Source organism: Trachurus japonicus, chromosome 18 (genome assembly GCF_045865225.1).
Source record: "Trachurus japonicus isolate A0001 chromosome 18, Traja_1.0".
Taxonomy (NCBI): Eukaryota; Metazoa; Chordata; class Actinopteri; order Carangiformes; family Carangidae; genus Trachurus; species Trachurus japonicus.
Window position 1 is genome coordinate 10,111,526 of NC_140924.1, and position 23,446 is coordinate 10,134,971.

Below are 23,446 nucleotides of genomic sequence, written 5' to 3' on the forward strand. Positions count from 1 at the left end.
TGAAAAACAAATACAACGTCATACTCATTTCTGTCCATATGTGCAAATCAAATCACAGTGAAAGAAAAATCACACCTCCTGCATTACATAGGAAATCAAAATATTTTCTATAAAGGCTGAGTACCAGAGCCTATAGAGAGTATAAAAATGAATACATGAAATAAATAAAAGAAGTAATCAAAAGGAAAAAATAAATAAATAAATAAAATACAAATAAAAGATACAAGGGGTTCATCACAATTGAAGCATTTCCATAAGTGTATACAGTTTCTTGGCTTGGGCATTATCTATTTTTTTCAGACATCTTTGAAACAGAGAGAGCTCATTTTTAGAGCTCATGAGGGGGAGGACTTAGCAAACTGACATTTATGTACCGGTATGTAGTATTTTGTTGCTATAAATAAATTATTTACCAAAAATTCAGTTGTTTTATTTTTTAGAATTACACCCATTTGAATATCTTGATAAGAGAAGAAATCTATTTCTATAGATTTGGAGGAAAGCAGATTGTGAAGATCCCTCCATACATTCTGAACCGCTCCACACCCATAAAATAAGTGCTCTGTAGTTTCAACATTTGTATTACCTGTATGATTCTCTACCTCAAATTTTAATATTTTCTTTATGAATTCATTAGAGGGATATATGTTATTTATTGTTTTGAATTGAATTTCTTTATATTTAGGGGGAATTGGAAATTTTAAGAATTTAGTTCTAATTGTTGATATGTCTGGTTCTACCTGGGTAAAGCGTGTTTACAAAGTATTGTCTCATAAATGTATTAGCCTATTACACTTTTCATTCACATGGTCTACAGTACACCATCAATTTTAAGCTTGGGCAATCTTGATGTTGTGATGTTCAGTAAATTGTTCTTCACTAAATGAATGAGGGCACTTGGGGTATTCTGTGTTACTTTCTTGTAATTTTCAATGGTGATAGCTTCACTTCTCAGACCGACAACTGCCCCCTTGGTTTACTGGTCTCGTCTTTTCTCGCCGGCCTCATCACCATGACAACCACAAACAATCACAACTACCACAACACTCACTGAACAAACGAGTCTTAAAAAAAATTAATAATTTTCACACTACTGTATTTTAAATTTACAGTAGGCTACTTTAAGCAGACTTCCGCTTGTACGCAAATCGGGCAGTGCCCAAATGAAGTTTGTCCAAGTGGAGTTGCCGTAGGCAGCTGTCCAAGATGGCGGCGCGCAGACCAGTATTGTCGCAAATCGGGTGGTGACACTCCTGGCTGCCAGGAACAACAAAGACTTTGAGTAAAATGTCTGAGGTGGAGTTTCTGAGAGGATTTGTTACCGAGAGACTCGCCGCCGCCTCCCAGGAAATCTTAGCGGCCGTGGACAGAGTCGTAGCCGGGTACGAGGCGGAGGCTTCGGGCTTCAGACAGGAGATCGAGCGGCAGAGGAACCTGCTGGATGTTCTCCTGCAGCCTCGAGTCGTCCTCAACAAAACCGGTTGGTGATTCAGTTTTAGATCATTTCACCTCAAAGTTGTGGTTTGTAGAGAAAGAGGACACATTTTACTACATTTAGCCTATCTTCTAACTTTTATGTGGCTATCAACAATTGTACAACAATGGGGAGCAGCGCATGTGAAATTCCTGCGCTGCTCCCCATTGTACAATTGTTGATAGCCACATAAAGTCGGGGAGTTACACACACCTGGAGGTGTGGCAGTATTCTGGAATAAGAAATATGATCCATTTGTTAATGTTTTAAGATTGAATGTCGACTGGGCCATTGGGCTTGAAATCAATTTAAAAAGAAGATTATACTCATAAATATTATACACCTTATGAGTCTCGTGAATTTGAGGATGAATTTTTGAGTAGATTAGCAACCATACATTCCTTCATTGAGGATAATGGTTCATCTTCTGTCTTTGTTGTTGGGGATTTTAACGCTGATTTGTCTGATCAGAAATCTTTATTTGCTAAACACCTGCTACAATTTTGTAGTGATGGCAATCTCATATTATCCAGTCAAATCTTCCTGCCTGACAACAGTTTTACCTATGTCAGTGAAGCCTGGCACACAACTTCGTGGCTTGACCACTGCTTGTGTACAGCAGATGCCCATGCAGCTATAGATAACATGGATATATATTATGGAATGGCTACTACTGATCATATACCAATTGTCATCTCCTTGAATGTTGAAAATATACCATTGCTTGTTGATAAAGTTGCTGACACTAATAGTGGAAGGTTGGATTGGTCAAATCTGACTAAGGAGGATTTAAATCGATATTTAATTGAAACTGAAAACTTGTTAAGTAATATTGAGTTGCCTATTGATGCTCTTCTGTGTTTTAACATGAACTGTAAAAATCCAAATCATAGTATCAAACTCTGTGGTATACGACAATATTGTGGCTGCCCTTAATGCTTCTAGTAAGACCTTAAGTAAACATAAAAAACAAGGCTTGTAACATCAAACCTGGATGGAATGACTTTGTAGCTGAACAGCATGCTGCAGCGAGAGAAGCTTTCAAACTCTGGTCACATGCTGGTAGGCCTAGACAAGGGACATTATTTGAGCATAAAAAACTTACCAATGCAAAATATAAATATGCACTACGTTTTATTAAAGGTGCTTGAGGCAAGATCGAGGAATAAAACTCACTAGCGATACAACGGCCGTAGCGGCCGTCAGGGTTACTGCAGCCATCAGCCAAGCTGGTGCGGGAGCGCGCGTCAACTCTCCACAGCAGCAGCTGATGCTGTGACAGTGACACTGTGGCTGAATTGGAAACGGCGTAACGTTACTATACCAGTGTTTTCCATTAATCAGCCGCCACAGTTTCGTTTGGGTCCGCCACAGCAGTCTCTCACAGAAAAAAAGAACAGCTTTCACTATCTCTCATCTCTGCCAGTCAGCCCCTCTACCTGCCTAAATATGGTGATTTTTGTACGTACAGAGCCCCAAGGCTCTGTACGTACGTAAGGAAATTCGGACCCAGAATTGCAGCGCATTATGCAGCACACAGCCTGTTCAAGGCAACGGAGAGATACGCGAGTGGGCTCATTCTTTTTGGTTTTGAACGCTTCATCGCCCATTAGCAGTAAAAAACTTAAAACGCATGTGCATTTCTTGCCTCATGAACCTTTAAAAGACATGAGAACAAAATGAGAGCTGATTCACTTGGCAGGAAGTTGAGGGATAATAATCCCTATGATTTCTGGAAAGAGGTCAGAGTTATGAACAACTGTAAATCCTCCCTACCATCTAACATAGAGGGTGCTTGTGAACCAGCCAAGATAGCTGAGCTCTGGCGTGAACACTATTGTAACTTATTTAATTGTGTTAAAAGTAATGTATTAAAGGCAGAAAATGTTGACTTGGCTTGTGGTATAGATCTCATAATAGCTGAGCACTTAAAAAATGCCAGCCAAAGGCTTTGCCCTCTCCTCGCAATGTGCTTCACAGGTTTCATGATCCATGGGGTCCTCCCAGACTCTCTCACCTCTGTTCTGTTAGTGCCTGTCATTAAGGACAAGGTTGGGAAACTAAACTGCATGGATAACTAGAAAATTTCCTCTCGGGAAATTTTGAATGGGCCACGGGAGCTACTGCGGGTTGTGCCATCTCTGTCAACATGGGAATCAAACCCACGATCTTAAGGTCAAGACAGAGCTGATCAGACAGACACATGATCATCTTTCTATAAGCACTGATATGGAGGAGCTGTAACCACATTAGGTTACCTGTGTGTGTGTGTGTGTGTGTGTGTGTGTGTGTGTGTGTGTGTGTGTGTGTGTGTGTGTGTGTGTGTGTGTGTGTGTGTGTGTGTGTGTGTGTGTGTGTGTGTGTGTGTGTGTGTGTGTGTGCGTTGGTTTCACCTGTATATGAGGACATTTCATCCGTTTACGCACCGACATTATGAGGACATACCGTAATTGTTAGGACAGTTGCGATGTCCTCATAAGTCGCGCAGCGTAGAAGCACTTAGAATGATGCAAATAACTCCCTCCCGCTTTTTCTCGACATGTCCCCACAAATACGGTCATCGGACTTTTTTGTGTATGATACACAAAGTCATACACACGGTTTTTTTTTCGCGCCACTTGGATTCATACACGATTACCCGCCACCCCACACACAAAATGACCAGAAGTCATTGGCTGCGTGCGTCAGTGACGTTCTGCTCAGTGATTGGCTGCCGCGGATGTCGGTCTAGGCAGGTTCTGCTCAGTGATTGGCTGAACCCGGAAACGTCGGCTCTGGACGCTCTGCAGCGGAGAACTCCTCCCACCAGCAGCTGCAGGTTATTCTGATGTGGATTAATGAGGAAGACGCCGAAGAGGTAAGGATCTAATGTTTAATAGTAGTTAACGTTTGCTTATTGGAAAATTGTTGGTTTGTTATTGTCATGGTCGTTCGCTCTCATTGTTAATTCTCTTCTACCGAGCTGAAATATCGACGGTACTGCCGTGTTTTTAGGTCAGGGTATAACCTCTTAGCCGAGCTACCTGAACTATGAATGAAAGCATACAAGTTACAAGCTATTTTACGAATTAAAGCATAGTTGAAATCGCGTCGGGTTTGCTCGGGGAGCCTGCAAATTAAAAGCCAAGCTGGTCTAACTATGGTTAATGAAGCCTGGACCGTCTGGATCAGTCCGGCCATTTAACAACACTAGCTGAGTTTAATGTCAAATCAGGCTGCTGAGACAGAGGGGGACCCTGCCTGCCTTACTGGAAGACAGCAGAGACACTTGTGAAAGACAAACAATCTGAAAACTACGGTACATTTCTCTGATTAGCTGTTTTCTTCTTCTGATCGACGCTCGCTCTTTTTATTGATTTTCAATGTCGCTCTCTCCCTCTCTCCATTCACTCTGTAGGCCTGTCTCGCTCAGCCAAACAAAATGTCCATCAGCCCGTCTCCTAGTTGATGCATCCCAGCGACATGTGGAAACAAGTTTTAAGCTTTTCGTAGTACGTTTGTGGGGTGAAGCCCTCGCGGAGAGAAACGTCATTAAAGTCAGATCAGCTGGTTCACGTGAGATCAAGCTGCAGGGAGGAGGAGGGAGGAGGAGGGAGGGGGGCTCTGAGCAACATGGAGGTGAATAACAAACATTCAGTGAATGACTGAGGTGGAAATAGACGTAGTGTTAATGAAGGAAGACTTCAGGTTAGTGGAATATAACTGCGCAATGTTATAATTTCCCGTAAATGCAAAATCAATCATATGCAAATTAGCCATGTGTTTGTTAGGTGAGGAGTCGCGGAGAGAAACGTCATTAAAGTAACGTCGGGTCAGCTGGTTCACATGAGATCAGGCTGCAGAGAGGAGGGAGGGGAGACTGAGCAACATGGAGGTGAATGAAGAAATAACATGTCGTTTTCTGATGATCAAACATTCAGGGAATGATCGAGGTGGAAATGGACGTTGTGTTAATGAGGGTTAACTTCAGGTTTGTGGGCTGAGCTTGTGCAGGTTTATTTAATTTGCTGTAAATGCTGCAATGATTGTATGCAAATGCCATGTGATTATGTTGAGAAAAAAACAGCAATGAGCCAGTCCTCCTTATTTTTCCAGATCAAATGCTTCATCCGTTTGTGTAAACTAGTCTGGTGTCTAGTCTAGTCCAGTTGACCTGATTTAAACATGTTTAATGTTGAGAGAGAATGTCTGATGTGAGTTTGGCACATCAGTTTGGCTATAGCTCACTCAACAGTTTCAATGTTCAAATGAATGTGAATGCAACATGGCAATTATTAAAGCTTGTTTAAAGTGTAATGTTATTATCTGGACATTATTACAGGAAGGATGACTGAGAAGAGGAGGAGGAGGAGGAGAAAGACTCCTGACCAGGATGCACTGGAACATGTTGTTCAAGGAGAGGATAAAGCCTTCCTAGAGGTAAGGTTTATTAACAAGTATAAAAGGTACATTTTTCATCCAATATATTAATGTTTGTTTCTCCTAGTGTAGTCACCTTAAAGGGATAGTTCAACATTTTGGTAAATTCGCACATTGCCATATTCCCTATAGTCATAGCTGTAGGTTCATTACCTTAATTGCTAGTGCATGTTCTGAAATCCACGGGCAGAGATGAGGCACACCGTACCTCCGTTTTTTTCTCAACTACACAATCCAACAACTCCAAAATGCTCTGGTGGACAAGTTGTGACCTGCACATTCTCCATGATATGAAATAATCAAGTAACATTACGACACAGAGTTGTTTACGAGGCAAATGCAGCCAAAACTTTATTCCAGACATGACTGCTGAGTGGAGGGATTTTAAAATGGAGGTGAAGCAGCCAGCCAAATACACATAGGTCATTAAACTGTTTTCCACTGTACTTAAAAATTGTCAAACTAACACATGAAATGTAACCATTAAGGAGAAATGTTAAGTTTAGTTTGACGTTTTGCATTAGTTCTGTCCGTGACGTCACAGGGTTGGTTGCCTGCGTTGGCTGACAGCCACAGACAGTGAAAGTGAAGGACATAGCTACAGACAGAGACGGTAAAACATGAAACTGTGGAGGCACTGGATTAGAAGAGACTCAGAGGAGACCTCTACTGTGTTGCTCCTTCTGTGAACTAGTTTTACAGTGTTAAAAACTAGAAAAAAACCTCTGTTTTCTTTAACTGCCGCTAATAAGGAGCCGCCGCAGCGGTGGAGCTGTTATCAAGACTCCTCTGCTGATCTCGGTGTGATCATTTCTACAGCATGTTTACATCCAGTCTGGAGACAGGAGACAGGCTGGACCCTCTGGTCCCACACCGAGGAGCCTTCACAACCTCACACACACACAGCAGCGATCTGATGGCATCTGATAACATCGGTATTAACAGTAATAGCGCCCATCACCATAAAATAAGAAGGGAAAATGACTTCAAAATCTCTGATCTCATCCTCCACACCCAGCCCTCAGCAGAAGACTATTCAAACAATAAATATGTCTTACCTTTACTCCAGGTGTCCAAATCAGTCAGCAGCAGCAGTCATCCAGCTCCATTATTCCCTTTTACATCACGTTCCTCGCGGCCAGCGCGTTTCATTCATTTGCATTGTGTTGAAAAAAGTTTTTTTAGCAGCGGCAATAGCCGTGTTTCTGATCAACCGGACCTGTGTTGTCCGGTTCCACCGCTTTGTTTTCTCCCGGTGCAACGTTACTTCCACACGGACACGGTCTGCGGTGTGTCGGACTGTCTGGTCCTCTGGACCGTGGTCTGGACTCGGTACCGACAGCGGAGAGGCTCCACCGTCTCCTCTGTCAGCCTCTCCTGTCAGGAGCTGAAGCTAAAGCTAACGTTAGCTGAAACTTTTTCTTTTCTTTTTTTCAACACAATGCAAATGAATGAAGCACCACGCTGGCTGCCATAGATGAGGAACGCTATGTAAACGGGAATAATCGGTGGATTATTAAACAGTTGGAGCTGGATGACTGCTGCTGCTGACTGATTTGGACACCTGGAGTAAAGGTAAGACATATTTATTGTTTGAATATGAAACATTCAGTTTGAATAATGTTGAATGTTGTTAACTACCTGACACAGCACAGGACTGTGAGGACACAGTGTCCTGCAAGGACAGTCCCCTCCCCCACCTTTCATGTTGATCAGGCAGCAAACTGTGCTGTGTGTCAGATGTTCACCTGACACACCTGAATTATGAGGACACCTTTCTGACAAAGCCCTCATACTTCTGCTGAGGGCTGGGTGTGGAGGATGAGATCAGAGATTTTGAAGTCATTTTCCCTTCTTATTTTATGGTGATGGGCGCTATTACTGTTAATACCGATGTTATCAGATGCCATCAGATCGCTGCTGTGTGTGTGTGTGTGAGGTTGTGAAGGCTCCTCGGTGTGGGACCAGAGGGTCCAGTCTCTCTCCCCGCGGTGACTGATGCTTATCACGGTGTGAACGTGGGCCGGTCGGGGGAGGACGGGCTGAGGCAGAGAAACTGAAAACTGTCGGAGTAACGTCAGGTTGTTGTTGGTTGATCCGGTGAATGATCAACTTTCAGGGTTGATCAGAATTTTCCTGTGGATCACATCCAGACTGGATGTAAACATGCTGTAGAAATGATCACACCGAGATCAGCAGAGGAGTCTTGTTAACAGCTCCGCTGCTGCTGTGGCTCCTTATTAGCGGCAGTTAATGAAAACAGAGGTTTTTTTCTAGTTTTTAACACTGTAAAACTAGTTCACAGAAGGAGCAACACAGTAGAGGTCTCCTCTGAGTCTCTTCTAATCCAGTGCCTCCACAGTTTCATGTTTTACCGTCTCTGTCTGTAGCTATGTCCTTCACTTTCACTGTCTGTGGCTGTCAGCCAACCCAGGCAACCAACCCTGTGACGTCACGGACAGTCGAACGACAAGATGGCGGCGCACTAGCTAAAACATGCAATTTTTAACTCCCATTTTCTCCTAAATGCTTGTGTTTCATGTGTTAGTTTGCCTAATTTTAAGCACACTGGGAATCCATTTAATGAATTATGTTAAATTGGCTGGCTGCTTCATTTCCACTTTAAAAGTGCAAGTAGTTCATAGTATTTGCTTCATGTGTTGTAATGTCACATAATTATACATGATTATCTCATAGCGTGGTGAATGTGCAGGTCACAACTTGTCCACCAGAGCATTTTGGAGTTGTTAGATTGCGTATTTGAGGAAAGCGGAAGGTACCATGTACCTCGTCTCTGCCCCGCCGATCTCAAACCAGCTTGCAGAGACAAAGGTAACAAACCTACTCCTAAGACTATATGGATTGTGGCAATAGGCAAATATTGAACTATCCCTTTAAAATTGTAGCCTGGTGTAAAAGTAAAGAATTAAGAAGTTAGTTTCTAATAAAAGTAGCTGAAAAAACACAAAGGCTATTAATACTAAGAGTAATTGATTCAATAAAGAATAGTTAATTGAAAGGCACATGGATATTGGAAACAGACCATAGAGCATCAAGAGGGGGAAGCACACGACACGTCATCCACTTGAGGATGAGGGTGGATGACGTGTGCTCTCATGTGACGTTAGCCAACCCCCTACCCCACATTCGCACACAGCGGTTCACATACTAACATCATTATCCTCATTATCTAAGAAGTTTTTTTAATCCACCAACACTTTCTGAAATATCAAAGGAAACCAATTCTGTAAAACAAAAAAAGAAGTAGTAAACCAGCCCCTGAAAATCTTAAAATGGCTCCGAACTGCTTGTGTAACTTCATCCAAGCCTCCTGCAATCACCACAATTGAAAGCATCACTTAGGGCGTTTTCACACCTGCAGTTGTTCCGATTCAGCAACTAAACCGATACAACTGTTGCGTTCTTTTTTCTGGGCCGTTTGTGTTCACATTGCATGATTCTAAAGCGGTACAGCGCTTTGCGCTGTGGAACAGCGCCATAGCAACGGCCCTAACAACACCCCATCAGCTGATCAGCAACAATGGCAACAATGAACCGCGGTGAGGAGGTTCAATTTCTTATTAATATTTGGGCAGACGAGTATTTAGTTTAAGTTCAATTAAAAAAAATGCCCAAGCTGACTGGTTTATGGCTGGGGCGAGACCTTGAAGTATGCCTATAATGTGCTATAGCTACAAATGTAGTCTAATAGGCTACATTATTATTTATTATTATTATTATTATTATTATTATTATTATTATTAGCTAGTGACCAAGCGTGCTGTCCGCTGTCTCAGTGCTGACACGTGAATGAATGACAGAGCGTGTCACTGCCCGTGAGAGAGAGAGAGACAGAGAGAGAGAGAGAGACAGGGAGAGAGGTGGTCAGGTTGTGTTGGTCAAGCTGTGTTTTCAGTTTCAGGTGTCATAGTTATGTCAGATGAATTGTCCTCTAACACAGCCATTCTCAACCTTGGGGTCCCTCCCGACCCCAGTTGATGTGGCTGGAGGGGGCGAATGAACGACATGTTTCTTGGCATGCATTGCTGACCTGGGCATTGTTTCTTAATAAATTAGAAAAACTTTTCTTGTCATTCCCCTTTTCCGTGCATGGTTGAAGGAGATTGGCTTGCATCCACGCTCCACTCGCTCCTGCGCCGACAGGTCCTCGCATGTCACATAAACCAGCCTGGGTGTGTGGACAGTGGACACCGCATCAACTCGCCAGCCGCATCTATTTAAACTCCGTCACTTTGTTTTGTTCTTTTGCCCTGATGAAAACCTCCAGGTCGGAATATTGGCCATGGAGACAAAACTACAGCAGACAATTATTTTTTTCAGTGCAGGGATCAAGAACTAAAAAGGCAAAAAAAAAAAAACCACCGCGGACAGCGCTGCGCTTTATCCATCATGCGTTCACACCGGCGTGTGTGTGTTTGTGTGTTGGGGCGGGGGGTCGCGGACAGCAGTGCATGTGAAATTGGGGGTCGCGACTCAAAAAGGTTGAGAACCACTGCTCTAACACACCCTACAGTTTGACTCTTTTTTTCTTCTAGTAAACGGGCACCGTAGCATGACTAGTTATAGGGGTTGTTTGCGGAGCTCTGCCCGGTGCTGATCGCCGCGGGTCAGCTTGGAAAGGCTGGTGGACTCGTGGCTTGAGTTTGAGTCTTTCTTTTCTTTTGGCCACCGGCTTTCCTGTTTTAAGGCCAAGACGACATGCTGCTGATGCTCCATTATGTTTTTGGGGCAGTTGCCCGTGGTCCTCCTCCTCCGGTTGCCAGGTAACCAGTCAATTTGTTCCGATACATGTGTCGGTTGCGTTCTCACTACAAACGAACCGCTCCAGGGCTCGGATGGAAACGAGCCGAGACCGCCTCTCCCAAGCGATCTCGGCCCGCTTGTTTTGTTCCGCATCGAGCGCGATTGCTGTGTTCACATCTGACCAAACGAACCGATATATGACGTAAACGCTCCCTGTTTCGGAACAAATGGCCAGGTGTGAAAGCGCCCTTAGACTGTGTTTTTAGTCTAAGTCCTCACTGTTGCAGGAAAACCTAAAGCAGCAATCATTACAGTGTGTGGGGAACCTGTGTGCATTTAGCTATTCTTCCACCTGTGAGGACTTAAAGTAAAATCAGCGTAAGTGACGATGTTCAAGTCAACTGCAAGTGGAGGGTTCAGGAGACTTGTGGCGCTTTTCGACTACACAGTCACGGCACGGCACAGCTGGGCTCAGTAAAGGTGCTCTTCCACTACAGCTGAGTTCTTCTAGTTCCTCCTCAGCGGGGGCGAGGTTGTCGCAAGGCCATCGTCTGCACCACAGCGTGGTTTTACACACAGCATCCTTTGACCCGGGTGAAGGAATAACAACAGTCTCGATACAGATCAGTGGGCGCTGTTGCCGCTCTTGGGTGTGATATTTAATGAATGAATATTGAACAGGTTCACAGCATTAGGTGTAGTAGATGGCCAGCCTGGTCATTGTAGGCATGTGTACATCTGCACATGACAAATTTTTCATGTCTTCTTTTACATGACCACTAAGTGATGGCGTGATGAGACAACACTACATTTCCTCTGTCCAATTTCAGGAACCCTGTGAAGCACCATGTGACCTGAAGGCTGAAGGCCAATGAAAGCGAGGCAGCATCAGAAAAGGCAAGTTGTGCTTTGTACCTTCACAGTTACTTGCTTTAATATGTTAGAAATGCTTTGGATCCTTCAGGTCTTTATTGTAGTACTGACATTTCTGCAGTAAACATGGCGGTGTCATTACTGATGATTTTTGGAATGAAAGAGTATTGTTTCTGCTTAAAGTAATCTCAGATTTGTTATTGTCATTCTCACACACACACATACAGGAAGCTGCTGGTGGAAGTGATGACCGGATGACGGGTCGGTTCCAATCCTGCAACATCGAAGGATAACTCTGTAAGTTGACTGTACTCTTGTGATGACATGCTTTTACATCCAATCATAAATCTGTTCTATGACAGTGCTCACGAGTCCATACACTGTTGAATGTTGTTAACTACCTGACACAGCGCAGGACTGTGAGGACACAGTGTCCTGCAAGGACAGTCCCCTCCCCCACCTTTCATGTTGATCAGGCAGCAAACTGTGCTGTGTGTCAGATGTTCACCTGACACACCTGAATTATGAGGACACCTTTCTGACAAAGCCCTCATACTTCACAGATGAGGATGCAGAGGTTGGTTATGGATTATATTAAAGATTATGTTAAAGCAGGGGTCTCCAACACGTTGCTCGCGAGCTACCAGTCGCTCACAGCCCCTTTGCCAGTAGCCAAAGGATTAAAGGGATAGTTTGGGTCTTTTGACATGAATCTATGTGGCGTCCCCATCACCAGTTAGGTGCTGTGACAGTGACTTTCCCCGGACTGCGTCCCGTCAGCAGAGTTCCGGTCTGGTTTTGGTGTTGACTAATGCAGTCCGGCTAGGTGGCTGGGGTTATGAAAATAAAGCGTTTTGCTTCTCAAAACAATATGCGTTCAAAAGAGTGATACATTTGCATCACAAAACCGTTGTCCACGAAAAAGTCTGACCTCGCAATCGCTTGGTGCTATTTTCTCTCCCTCCGTATCACTGCGCGCTGCCGCCTGTAGATGGCTGTGTGTTTCCATCAGCTGTTTCACTGAGTTTACTGCTCGGATAGTTCACATAAACATATCTGATTATGACACAAGTGATGAAGCCATCCCTTGTTTTAGCACGGAGCCAAATGGAGACCTTAATGTACCTGATGTGATGCTGAACCTCGCCAGATGGAGTTAAAACGAGCAGAGAGAGAGAGGAAGGACAGGGAAGTGAAAAGCTGAAGTTGTTACCTTACATCGCCACAGTCTATGGTTGTGGCATATTACACGTGCATTGCGTCACTTGGTAGCGGATTCCACGGTTGCGTGTAGGGATGCACGATAACATTTTTTTGAAACCGATACCGATAACCGATAACTTTCTGCTTCCGAAGGCCGATACCGATAACCGATAACATACTTGGAAGACTAGTGAGGACCTAACATATATCATGACATCAATACTATAAACAAACCAAAAACAGTTTTGACTCTTTAAATGAAGATATTCTATTAACAAGCCTTTCAAACACAGGGTTTCCCGCAGCGCTTTCCTGTTAAGGCGGCCGCCTTAACAACAATGAGCTGCTGCCTAAACTAACGTCTTAAAAAAATTAAAAATGTAGTGATATTCGCCGCTGCCGCCGCCCCCCCCCCCCCCCCCGTCGGACGAGCGCCTTCATTCATCTCCGCATCCTCTCACACACATACACACACCACAGAGAAGCGCGCATGCATAACAGCAGCGCGCGTGGCGAAACTTAATACGGCGCGCCGAACATTTATTACAGATATTCAGCGAACTGTCTTCTTTATTACCGCCCCACATTAGCGCCGTCATGTTCTGTGTTTACAAACCCAGTACGCACGCTGTGCTGCGTTCACGTGTTGACAGAAGTTCCCTGTTCCCGTTTTGCGAGCCGTTCTTCAGACCTTTTTATGTTCATATTTCTATGGTTTATGTGTAATAAGGGTAATTGGGACAAGTCAAGTCAAGTCGGCAACTACCAAAATGATGACCGAGTTGACGAAATGAGGGACTATTCTGATTTCAGTCAGAAAATTGTTTTTCTGATTATAGGGAGGCCACCTGAACGCAGCATTCACTGCAGGCCGCAGGTCTCATGTAGGAGCAGAGCAGAGCGCTCTGAGTGAGAGCGCTTGGTAAAAAAAAAAAAAAAGGACCCATACCGCAGTGCTGACAAAAAATATATAATAAATCTTATCGGGCCGATAAGTTATGATATCGGATTTATCGAAATGACGTCATAATTTCCTGATATCGGGCCGATAATTATCGGACCGATAACTATCGTGCATCCCTAGTTGCGTGTGTACGGAGTGTTTTTATTACACCACTCGTGTGGACGCGGAGCAAAACTCTGGTTTCAAAAATCCCCGGGCTCGTGTGGACTAGGCCTGAGTGGCAAATCAAATAGCTGTGGACACAGAGAAACCGGGTAAAACATGTAGTATCAAAACAAACTGTCAAACAATCCGTACACTACGTTGTGTGTTTTAATAAATCCTGTAACACACAGTGTGACCGCGGCACCGGCAGAGAGACAGACAGGCTCATTGTTAATATGCAGAGGGACGAGTTTACAGCTGTTACTCGCATCCCGACAGTGACTCCCGACACTTATGGTGTGTTCATTATAAGTCGGAAAAAAAAACGAGCTCCTCTCAGACCTCGCAATCACTTGGTGCTACTTTCTCTCCCATCGCATCACTGCACGCTGCCACCTGTAGACAGCTGTGCACGTTTCCATCAGCTGTTTCACTGCTGTTTCAATCATATCTGATTATGACACAAGTGATGAAGCCATCCCTTGTTTTAGCACAGAGCTAAAGGGAGAGCTTTATGAACCTCAATAGGCTATGTAATGCTGAACTTCGCCAGATGGAGTTAGAGCTATAGACTGTATAAAAGAGGTTAGAGCAGAAAGAGTGATGGGTGATTGTTGCAGCACAGTCCATGGTGGAAGATCAGACGGACAAACATACACAGACAGACAGCGTGCATCACCTGCACCGGACAGTGCTGCTGGAAAAAAATAAAAGAACAGAGGAGCCTCGCTAGTTCTCTCTCTTTAGCCTGGCGTTTGGCTGCCCTTTGTTTAAAAGAGTTCAACATGTGAAGATCTATAACCGCCATCTGACCACCGGTCAGCTGAGCCAGAGCACAGTGGAAATAATCGTACTGATTGTCTGATAGTCTGTATACATTTGTCGGGCTGATCTTCCATCACGCACTGCGCTGCATTACTGATCATCACCTGGTCACCCTGTCTCTCACAGCTATTGACCCCTTGCACGTGACGTCACGTTCCACTCGCGGTAGCTGCGGACGCCATGATAGACGGCAAAAGAACAGTGAACGTCAATGTAATTGAATGGCCGCGTTATAGTTTTGTGACATACCGGGGTTGTAGGGTTTCCCTCCTTTTCCACTGAGCTGGTTCCAGTGCTGGTTCGGAGCCAGAGCCTGACTAGCACCGGATCTTTGCTTTTCCACCGCTTAAGAACCGGTTATTGGTCCTTAAAACTGGTCTGAAGCACCAACTCCTTGCTGGTCTAGAGCTAAGAACCAGGGCTGGCCACTGGCAGCGGGGTTACATGAGCAACAGGACCAGTGTGAAGATACAGACACGTTATCGATGCCATTATAAGTTAGTTTATCTACAGTGTATAGTCGATGTAAACACAGTTGAAGCTAACTAGCTGAGCTACATGCTGTGGCTAACAACAGCTAACGCTAGTATTAAACATAGCACCGTCACAACGTAGTTGCCGCCGGCGGATCGCGGCGATTACAACGAAGACGGTGTAGCGACTTAAGCCAAAAGAGCCGCTGAGAGACTAAGCATGGGCCGGTTGTCAGACGCGCTATCAAAAAGAAACTCACTGAGATTCAGAACTAAAGATCAAAGTGTTTATTAACCCAACAAAATAGGTTAACTCATAATAAAGTGTACAAACTAAGGCAAAGTAATCCAAAAAATAGCGTAACTATAGCGGTCAACAAAAAGTAAGGCAACCCACGCTCACCCCCTCTCTCTCTCTCTGAAACAAAGGAAAAGCAACAGGTGAACATAAGTGCTAAACCCCGCCCATAATGACGTGACCCGCTACTGAAATAATAACATAAACTAGATCATATTCAAAATAAACAACACCAAAACAACCCTTAAACTTAACTAACAGAAAACCCAATTCATGGCTCCTACAGACGGCTTCCTGTTTTCTTTTATTTTTCAGCCGGGTTTAATCAGCGAATGATCACTAATTATACAGACGTCGGGTCAGGTCTTCAACACCCACGGGTCGGACCAGGTTTTAATTTCCAGGTCCGTTAACTGTAGTTAGCAGCAGCAAAGACAGCAGCAGCTGCTGTATGGGGAGTGTGGCACTGACTGACGTTAACTCCTTAGCAGTGGAAAAAGCACAGAAAACTGAGATATTCTACGGTGAATAACAAAAAAACAAACAGAATATTGCAACGGATGAGTAGATATTCTATTTTAAATAAGTGATAATGCTGTGAGGTTGTAGTGTGAAGTGATTGAGCCACATTGTTGGACGGCACCCATACACAGTACATTATCACTGAGCACTTTCTGCCGTCCGTCATGGCGTCGCCTCTCGCGTAACGTTCTAATTGTGACGTAGCTGCAAGCGGTCAATAGCTGTGGGTCCAACTTTCACTCTTTTGAACGCATATTGTTTTGAGAAGCAAAACGCTTTATTTCCGTGACCCCAGCCAACTAGCCAACTAATCCTTTAACAGTCGGCTGACGCGAGACATGGACAACCGTCTCACATTGAAACTGCAGTATTTACCAGAAGCACCATAATTTCTTATTGTACATGCCCACGATAATATTGAGTCACTTTTCTTATCGTGACTTTTGGTATTACTGATACCGTTATGTCCCTATTATATTCTAGTTATTTAAAAATCAAGATATATTTGTTGTTCAGTTTTCATAGTTTTTAAGATGTTAAGTTTAACATTACAGACATGTGCTTAATCAATATATTATAGTGTAGTGACATGGTTAAAACTTTATATTCCACATTTCCAATTTTCCTTGTCCTGGTATGGAAATTGTCTATTATACCATTTTAACTGACTTTGTTCATGTCACAATTCAACACTAACACATTTCAGTTATGGATTCTTTTGGTTTAATATAAAGGTTTCTTTTTTCCTGCCTAGGATGGGGAGCACTAGATGATCATGTTTCCTCTGCTGATGAGAGGCTCGAAAAAAAGAGAGACAATGTGGACCCGCCATCGCCCCGCCACAACCCCGCCCCACTGAGGAGGTACTAGAAGAATTCAGCTGTAGTGGGAGAGGACGTTAGAGAGAGAGAGAGATTCCTGAGTGTTGATATCGAGTAGAAAATTTTAGTATTGTGTATTATAGAGGCTTAAATAGGCTACTATTTTCATGAAGAGTGGGAAAGACAGATTTTACGAACGTAAAGAGTTAATGTTACAGTGTAGCTCTCGGCCATTTTCAATTTCCAAAAGTAGCTCTCAGAGGAAAAAAGGTTGGAGACCCCTGGTATAAATTCAACAAATGAGTGAGACTGATAAAAGTAACAAAGTTGTATGCAGCATTTTGTTCATTTTCTGAATTGGTAGGATGTAAATACAGCCCTGGAATATACTGTATAAAGTAAATATGCCGTAGTGTTTTGGTAAATTATACCAAAAATAACATGTCAGAAGTACAGACCTGCAACAACAATGATATTTATTTTTTGCATCAAATATGCTTTTCTGTAGATGAATTGGACCTAGAGCTGGACGAAGGTGAGCAGGATGATGGAGATGACGAAGACGAGGAAGACAGTCAAGCTGAGGGAGATGATGACAGCATCGGGGACAATGAAGGCGATGAAGGTGGTAGAGACAGCGAAGGTGGTCCTCACAAAGAAAGGTTTTTTCCTGGTAGTTTGTATGTGTGATTATACAACAAGTATGAATACTTATTTTTATAATTTTAGAAACGTTATGTTACTCATGAAAATAAATCACAAACTTAATCAACATCCTGTAGAGTGCTCCTTTCAGGTGCCAAACTCAAATTTTAGAACAATTAAATACCCATTTTTTAGTGTATATACAGCCCCGTTTTAGCCCAGTGGCTGTTCCCTTCTGTATGTGCAGGTCAAAGAGACACTAGTTGTGACCGCGGTGAAAATAAAATATGGCCTGGGGCTGAATATTTCGTTGGATGAAACAGAAGATACCTCTATGTTTCTCTCTCTCTCTCTCTCTCTGACTTTTGGGCTTTTAAATAATCTGGAGTAATCGCAGTGTTTGGCTTTCCCCATCAGCTGTGTTGGCGACATGGTATTGGTTTAGTTTGGGAAAGTCTGTCAGGGACCAAGACTGTGATAAAACATTAACGTCGGCTCAGAGTTCACTCATCTGGGACTAGAAAATCCTTTCTGTTGCTAGGTCGTTACTAAGGGTCGGATTATTTGCTGTAGAGGTGAACTATGTTCCATTACACATAGGAGTCTACTGACGTAACTGATTGTGTTTCAGGTATTAGTCAGACTGAGAAGGGGAGAAAAAGCCAGCACACTCTCTATATCCCTTTGGCGATTCTTTATTGCAGGACAGGCAAGCACAGACATTTCGACCAAAGTCTTTTTCAATGTCTCCCCTTCTCAGTCGGCTGCTGTAGTCGTGCATCTCCTTAAGATTTATCGCTTCTTGCTTCTTCCTGTATTAGTTGTACCCCATGTATTTCCCTGGAAACGGTCAGTGCACTCGCAAAAAACATTCAAATTTGAGAGCAAATTGTCCATCAAAATGAATATATTTTGATGATACATTCTATTTAGTTGGTAATGGTTGTATTTCGCAATATAACCCTCTCGGGTAATATTGCTTAAGTGTGTGTGTGGCTGATGTCCAGTTAAACCAGTGTGGTCCTCACAAACAATGTTTTTTTTCTTGATTTTGTGTGTGTATGTGTGTGAATGGGTAATGTCCAGTTAAACCAGCGTGGTCCTCACAAACAATGTTTTTTTCTTGATTTTGTGTGTGTATGTGTGTGAATGGGTAATGTCCAGTTAAACCAGCGTGGTCCTCACAAACAATGTTTTTTCCTGATTGTGTATGTGTATGGGTAATGTCCAGTTAAACCAGCGTGGTCCTCACAAACAAGGGTTTTGTCCTGATTGTGTGTGTGTATGGGTTATGTCCTAATAAACAAGGGTGGTCCTCATAAATCACCATTGTGCTAGGAAACGCCTCCTCCCGCCCTGTCCTCTCAATCCACCAAAATGTTAGATTTTCGTTTCTCTGGATTCTTACACAGTATTTTAATTCTAAGTAGACAGGAATTTTTTTTATTTTTTTTAGACCACTTTGATCTTTTAGCCACCTCTCTAGGACAACGGGAAAGCAGGGTCCTCATAAACCACCACTGGGCTGGTATGGGGAAAGTGACCCTGTAAACCCCCCGTACCTGTATAGGTGTGTGTGTGTGTGTGTGTGTGTGTGTGTGTGTGTGTGTGTGTGTGTGTGTGTGTGTGTGTGTGTGTGTGTGTGTGTGTGTGTGTGTGTGTGTGTGTGTGTGTGTGTGTGTGTGTGTGTGTGTGTGTGTGTGTGTGTGTGTGTGTGTGTGTGTGTGACTGTAATCACATGAAGCTGGCTCTAGAGTCTGTGTGTGTGTGTGACTGACTTGACACATAGTTAGTTAGTAGCTGCATCCTGTGTCAGTCTGATTTAGCTGTGTCTGTGTTTATAAACATTTAAACGAGCGCCAGGTGGATTGTTTATGAAGTTAACGAGCTCTGGCCTGAGGATCAAAGAGGTTACCACGGCGATAGGGGCCCCCGCAGGCTGAGACAGACAGAAACGTGGAGAAAAAGAGCCATTTTCTGCCTCTAAACCGGTCTCACATTTAGGCTTAGCATGACAAAACGGTAACTCCTATCAGAACAAAACACAGATCAACGTTGCTCTAAGGACTTACTGAAAATTTCGGTACGATTTGGTGTTTCTACAGTAAATATTTTGGCGACGCTGGCAGTTTTAAAACATCAGGCCGTTCTGCTTCTCTCAGAAAATATTTGTATTGGACTCAATGAGGAGCAGAGACAGACGTGGCCGCACTCAGAGGCTGATTCTGTCAATTCTGTAAGTCTCTCTGATATTTTGAGCACATGACATGAGAGATAACAAGTTTGTCTTACAAATTCTGAAAAAATTATGTCTGTAGAGTGTAAATTGTGGCCGTGCTGACAGTTTATCCAGAAAAAATACAGAATGTTTCTTCACTCTCTCCCACTCTAACCGATGATGTCACGCACTCTGACACGAACATTCCATGCAATACACACCCATTATAAACTCATAATTTCTCCAAAAATGATCATGGTCATTGATCAGGGATTGATCAAAAACTATATGACCTATCAAAACGTGGAGTAATACGACAATACACAAGACTTGTGTCTACTGTTTAAAGTTTAAATGGAGTCTCTAGGTGAAAGTATGCCTGAGCAGTAGACGTTTGTTAAACTCCAATGATTGGTCTTTTTCGCTCTTTTTTTTCCGCCCGTCCCATTGACTTACATGCAAAATTTTTGCGCAGTTTTTCGCGACCATGTCGCGAAAAATTCGTACACTGTTGAGAAAAGTAATAGCACAGATCAGGACACACGTTTTGATATATAATTTGGCCTTCGAGTTGCAGGACTAGTAGCGAACCGAAAGTTGGCCGGAAGTGGAAAAATAACTAGAAAAAGCATTTCCAAGAATGGAAATGGTGTGACTGCTGATAACAACTGAACGCTGTTGCAGAATTAGCAAATAGTGCAAGCTGTGATCACCATACAAATGTTTGACCAAGGTCAGAATCGAACCCACATCCTCATGGTCATTAGACTTCCACTCTGCCTCTAGGCCACAGTGCACACACAGTTGCAGAGACTGTTGTCTGTTAATGATCTGCACACTGTCAACATCAAGAAAGCTTGAGAGTCAAGCTTGAATGACTTAGAATGAAAATGTCTGTGAATTTCAGGCTGAGCACTAACCATATGGCCACAGAGAACCTGAGTTACAATGAGCTTTATACTATGAGGAATCAAAGACTGTCCAATGACAGCTGAATAATTGGAATCAAAAGTCAAGCAATGAAGTGAAAAGACTGAGGCAGGAATCGAACCCATGACCATATGATCACTAAACCTTTACTCTGCCACTCGGCTACAGAGAGCACATTGCTTTCAAGACTGTTGTCATTCATTGTAATGTGATGATGTGCTGCAAACTGGTATGAGTAATCAAGGAGATAACAAACACCTGTAACCAATTGAAGGCGGGGGAGGAGAGCAGAATTCAACATAACATAACAAGAGTTCTTCCCTTGGATTCGAACCAGTGACCTTAGGGTTGGCAAGCAGTTACCCTAACCCCTACACTACAGTGGAGTTGTGAAGAAGAGAGGTTGAGACTTTGATGAATGTGAGATTTTTTGTGAAAAAGTTAAATATTTTAAAAAGTATAAATAGTTAAAAAGAGAAAAGTAATGCCGATAAAGTTCAAAAAAAGCTGCACGTTTTGATATATGAATTGTTGAAATAGCACAAAGTATGAAGGACTAGAAGAAGACCGTAAAAAAGGCGGAAGAAAATGGCCAAACAGAAGAACAATAGTGTGACTGCTTCAGCAGTCACACTAACTAGGAAAAAATCCACACAATAACAGTAGTGCCCGGGCTTTGCCCGGGCACTGGTCCCTGCAGCTATTTCATAGCTGTTGGGACCAGTGCCCGGTGCGATTGCCCGTGGCCCTAACTATAGACCTATCGCACTTGCTAGCATTTTATCCAAAGTGCTAGAAAGGATCTTATTGATAAGAATAGAAACGTTCATTTTAACCATGGATAATCAATTTGGTTTTAAAAGAAATCACAGTACAGACATGTGTATGCTCTTAAAGAAATTGTAGCTCATTATAAAAGTCAGAATTCCACTGTATTTTTGTGCTTTATAGATGCATCTAAGGCATTTGACAGAATAAATCATGAAAAATTATTTTTGAAACTGTCAGCCAGAGGTATTCCAAAGTACATACTTAGAATACTTGTATTCTGGTATGCCAACCAAACAATGAGGGTCAAATGGGGTAATGTTGTGTCGGCCCCGTTTCATGTAGCCTAAATAATGGTGTTTGCCAAGGTGGCATTTTGTCCCCCATTTTGTTTAATGTATACATGGATGACCTGTCAAAACAGCTGAACACATGTTAGTCTAGTACGAAGAGAAAAAGATGGAAATATACTTCTAACCAGTGTTTCTAGATTGGAAAAAATGTGTAGAAAATGATGAGCTATGTTAAAAAGTTGTCAGAATGTCCCATGTATCATTTTTATGCAAATTAGTGCCGCCATTATCGAAAAAACCTAATTTCACTATATCTCAGCCAATATTGCAGATATCTGAACAAATAAGGTGTCTAGACCCATGTTTTGGGGGTCAGAGATCACAATAAAACTATTCATAAAGTGATCACATGTTGGTGGCATGCTTGTAAGCAAACCTAACCCTTTTACCAATTACAAGACGCCAATATTGGAGATACCAAATAAGGTGTCTAGACAGAGGTTGTTGTGTGTTTAACCAAGGTTTATTTGGATCAAACATCATAATAGAACTCTTGTTGATGTGACCACTCTTCTCTTTCCCATGCCAGATAAACAGTCAAGTAAATGGTTCTCCACTATGCATCACTCATCATCGTTTTCACTGAAATCTTCAAAGTTAAACTCATCCTCTCCTTCCTCTTTCTCCTCCTCTTCCTGTTCATGCTCTCCAGTGTCATGGGGATCAACCAGTGAAGTTGGTAGGATAGGACCACAGGACCACACCGGTTTCAACACTCCTTCATCAGTCTTCATCCATCCCTGCCCCTCATCATAGGGTTTTGGTTTTTCCAGAATAGGTTCATCAGCTCGCTAGTACAAGGCGACGCGGTAGTTCACACGTCGTTCATGTGGCTTCAGAGCAGAGTGGCACGGAGGAAGGTGAGCCAGGTCAACCTTAGACTTGCAAGTGAGTTTCCTGTCCTCCCCCACCATGTTGCGGAGCAACTTGGCACGGACAACATCCACTGAAGACTCACAACTCTGTCCAGACATCAGACTGGTGAATTGCTCCAACTGCCTCAGCACCTCAGGCTTGACACTCTAGCAGTCACTGAGTTGACTGAATACGTGAAACCTGTGATTCTTCTTCAAGGGCCCCACCTTCCTTCTCCCTTTGATGGCACTGGTACAGTCTTCTCCACTGAACACATAGAACCCAAGAAGAGTGGTGCGGTAGTCTTCTCCCAGGGATTCTGCAATACTACTGCCTGGCTTCTGGTGCACCTGTCCCCACTGATGTTGAGATGGACGTGTTACAGTACGAGCAGAAGCTGTGGGCAAGGCTGCTACAGCTGACTTCATCAGACCCCTACAGTGTGAAGATCCAGGAAGCTTCTCAACATCTCTGAGCTTGCAGAATCCCTGGGAGAAGACTACCGCACCACTCTTCTTGGGTTCTATGTGTTCATATCAGTGGAGAAGACTGTACCAGTGCCATGTATATATTTTTGGCTTTTTCATGCCTTTATTTGACAGTACAGTTGAGAGAGACAGGAAATAGGGAGGCAGAGAGGGGGGGAATGACATGCAGGAAAGGGCCGTCAGATGTGGGATTCAAACCAGGGCCGCCTGCACGAGGACTATAGCCTCAATATATGGGGCGCCTGCTTAACCCACTGCGCCACTCGACGCCCCGGAAGGTGGGGCCCTTGAAGAAGAATCCCCGATTTCACGTATTCAGTCAACTCAGTGACTGCTAGAGTGTCAAGCCTGAGGTGCTGAGGCAGTTGGAGCAATTCACCTGTCTGACGTCTGGACAGAGTTGTGAGTC

General features: G+C 43.4%; 1 long non-coding RNA gene across 1 annotated transcript; it reads left to right on the forward strand.

Annotated features, from left to right (window-relative positions):
- The first annotated feature begins 5,798 nt into the window (after positions 1-5,798).
- Positions 5,799-17,636, forward strand: LOC146968692 (uncharacterized). Its single transcript, XR_015038213.1, has 5 exons — positions 5,799-5,893; positions 11,488-11,558; positions 11,762-11,827; positions 16,714-16,822; positions 17,289-17,636. It is a non-coding gene; the product is annotated as an uncharacterized LOC146968692 (long non-coding RNA).
- Positions 17,637-23,446: the final 5,810 nt, after the last annotated feature.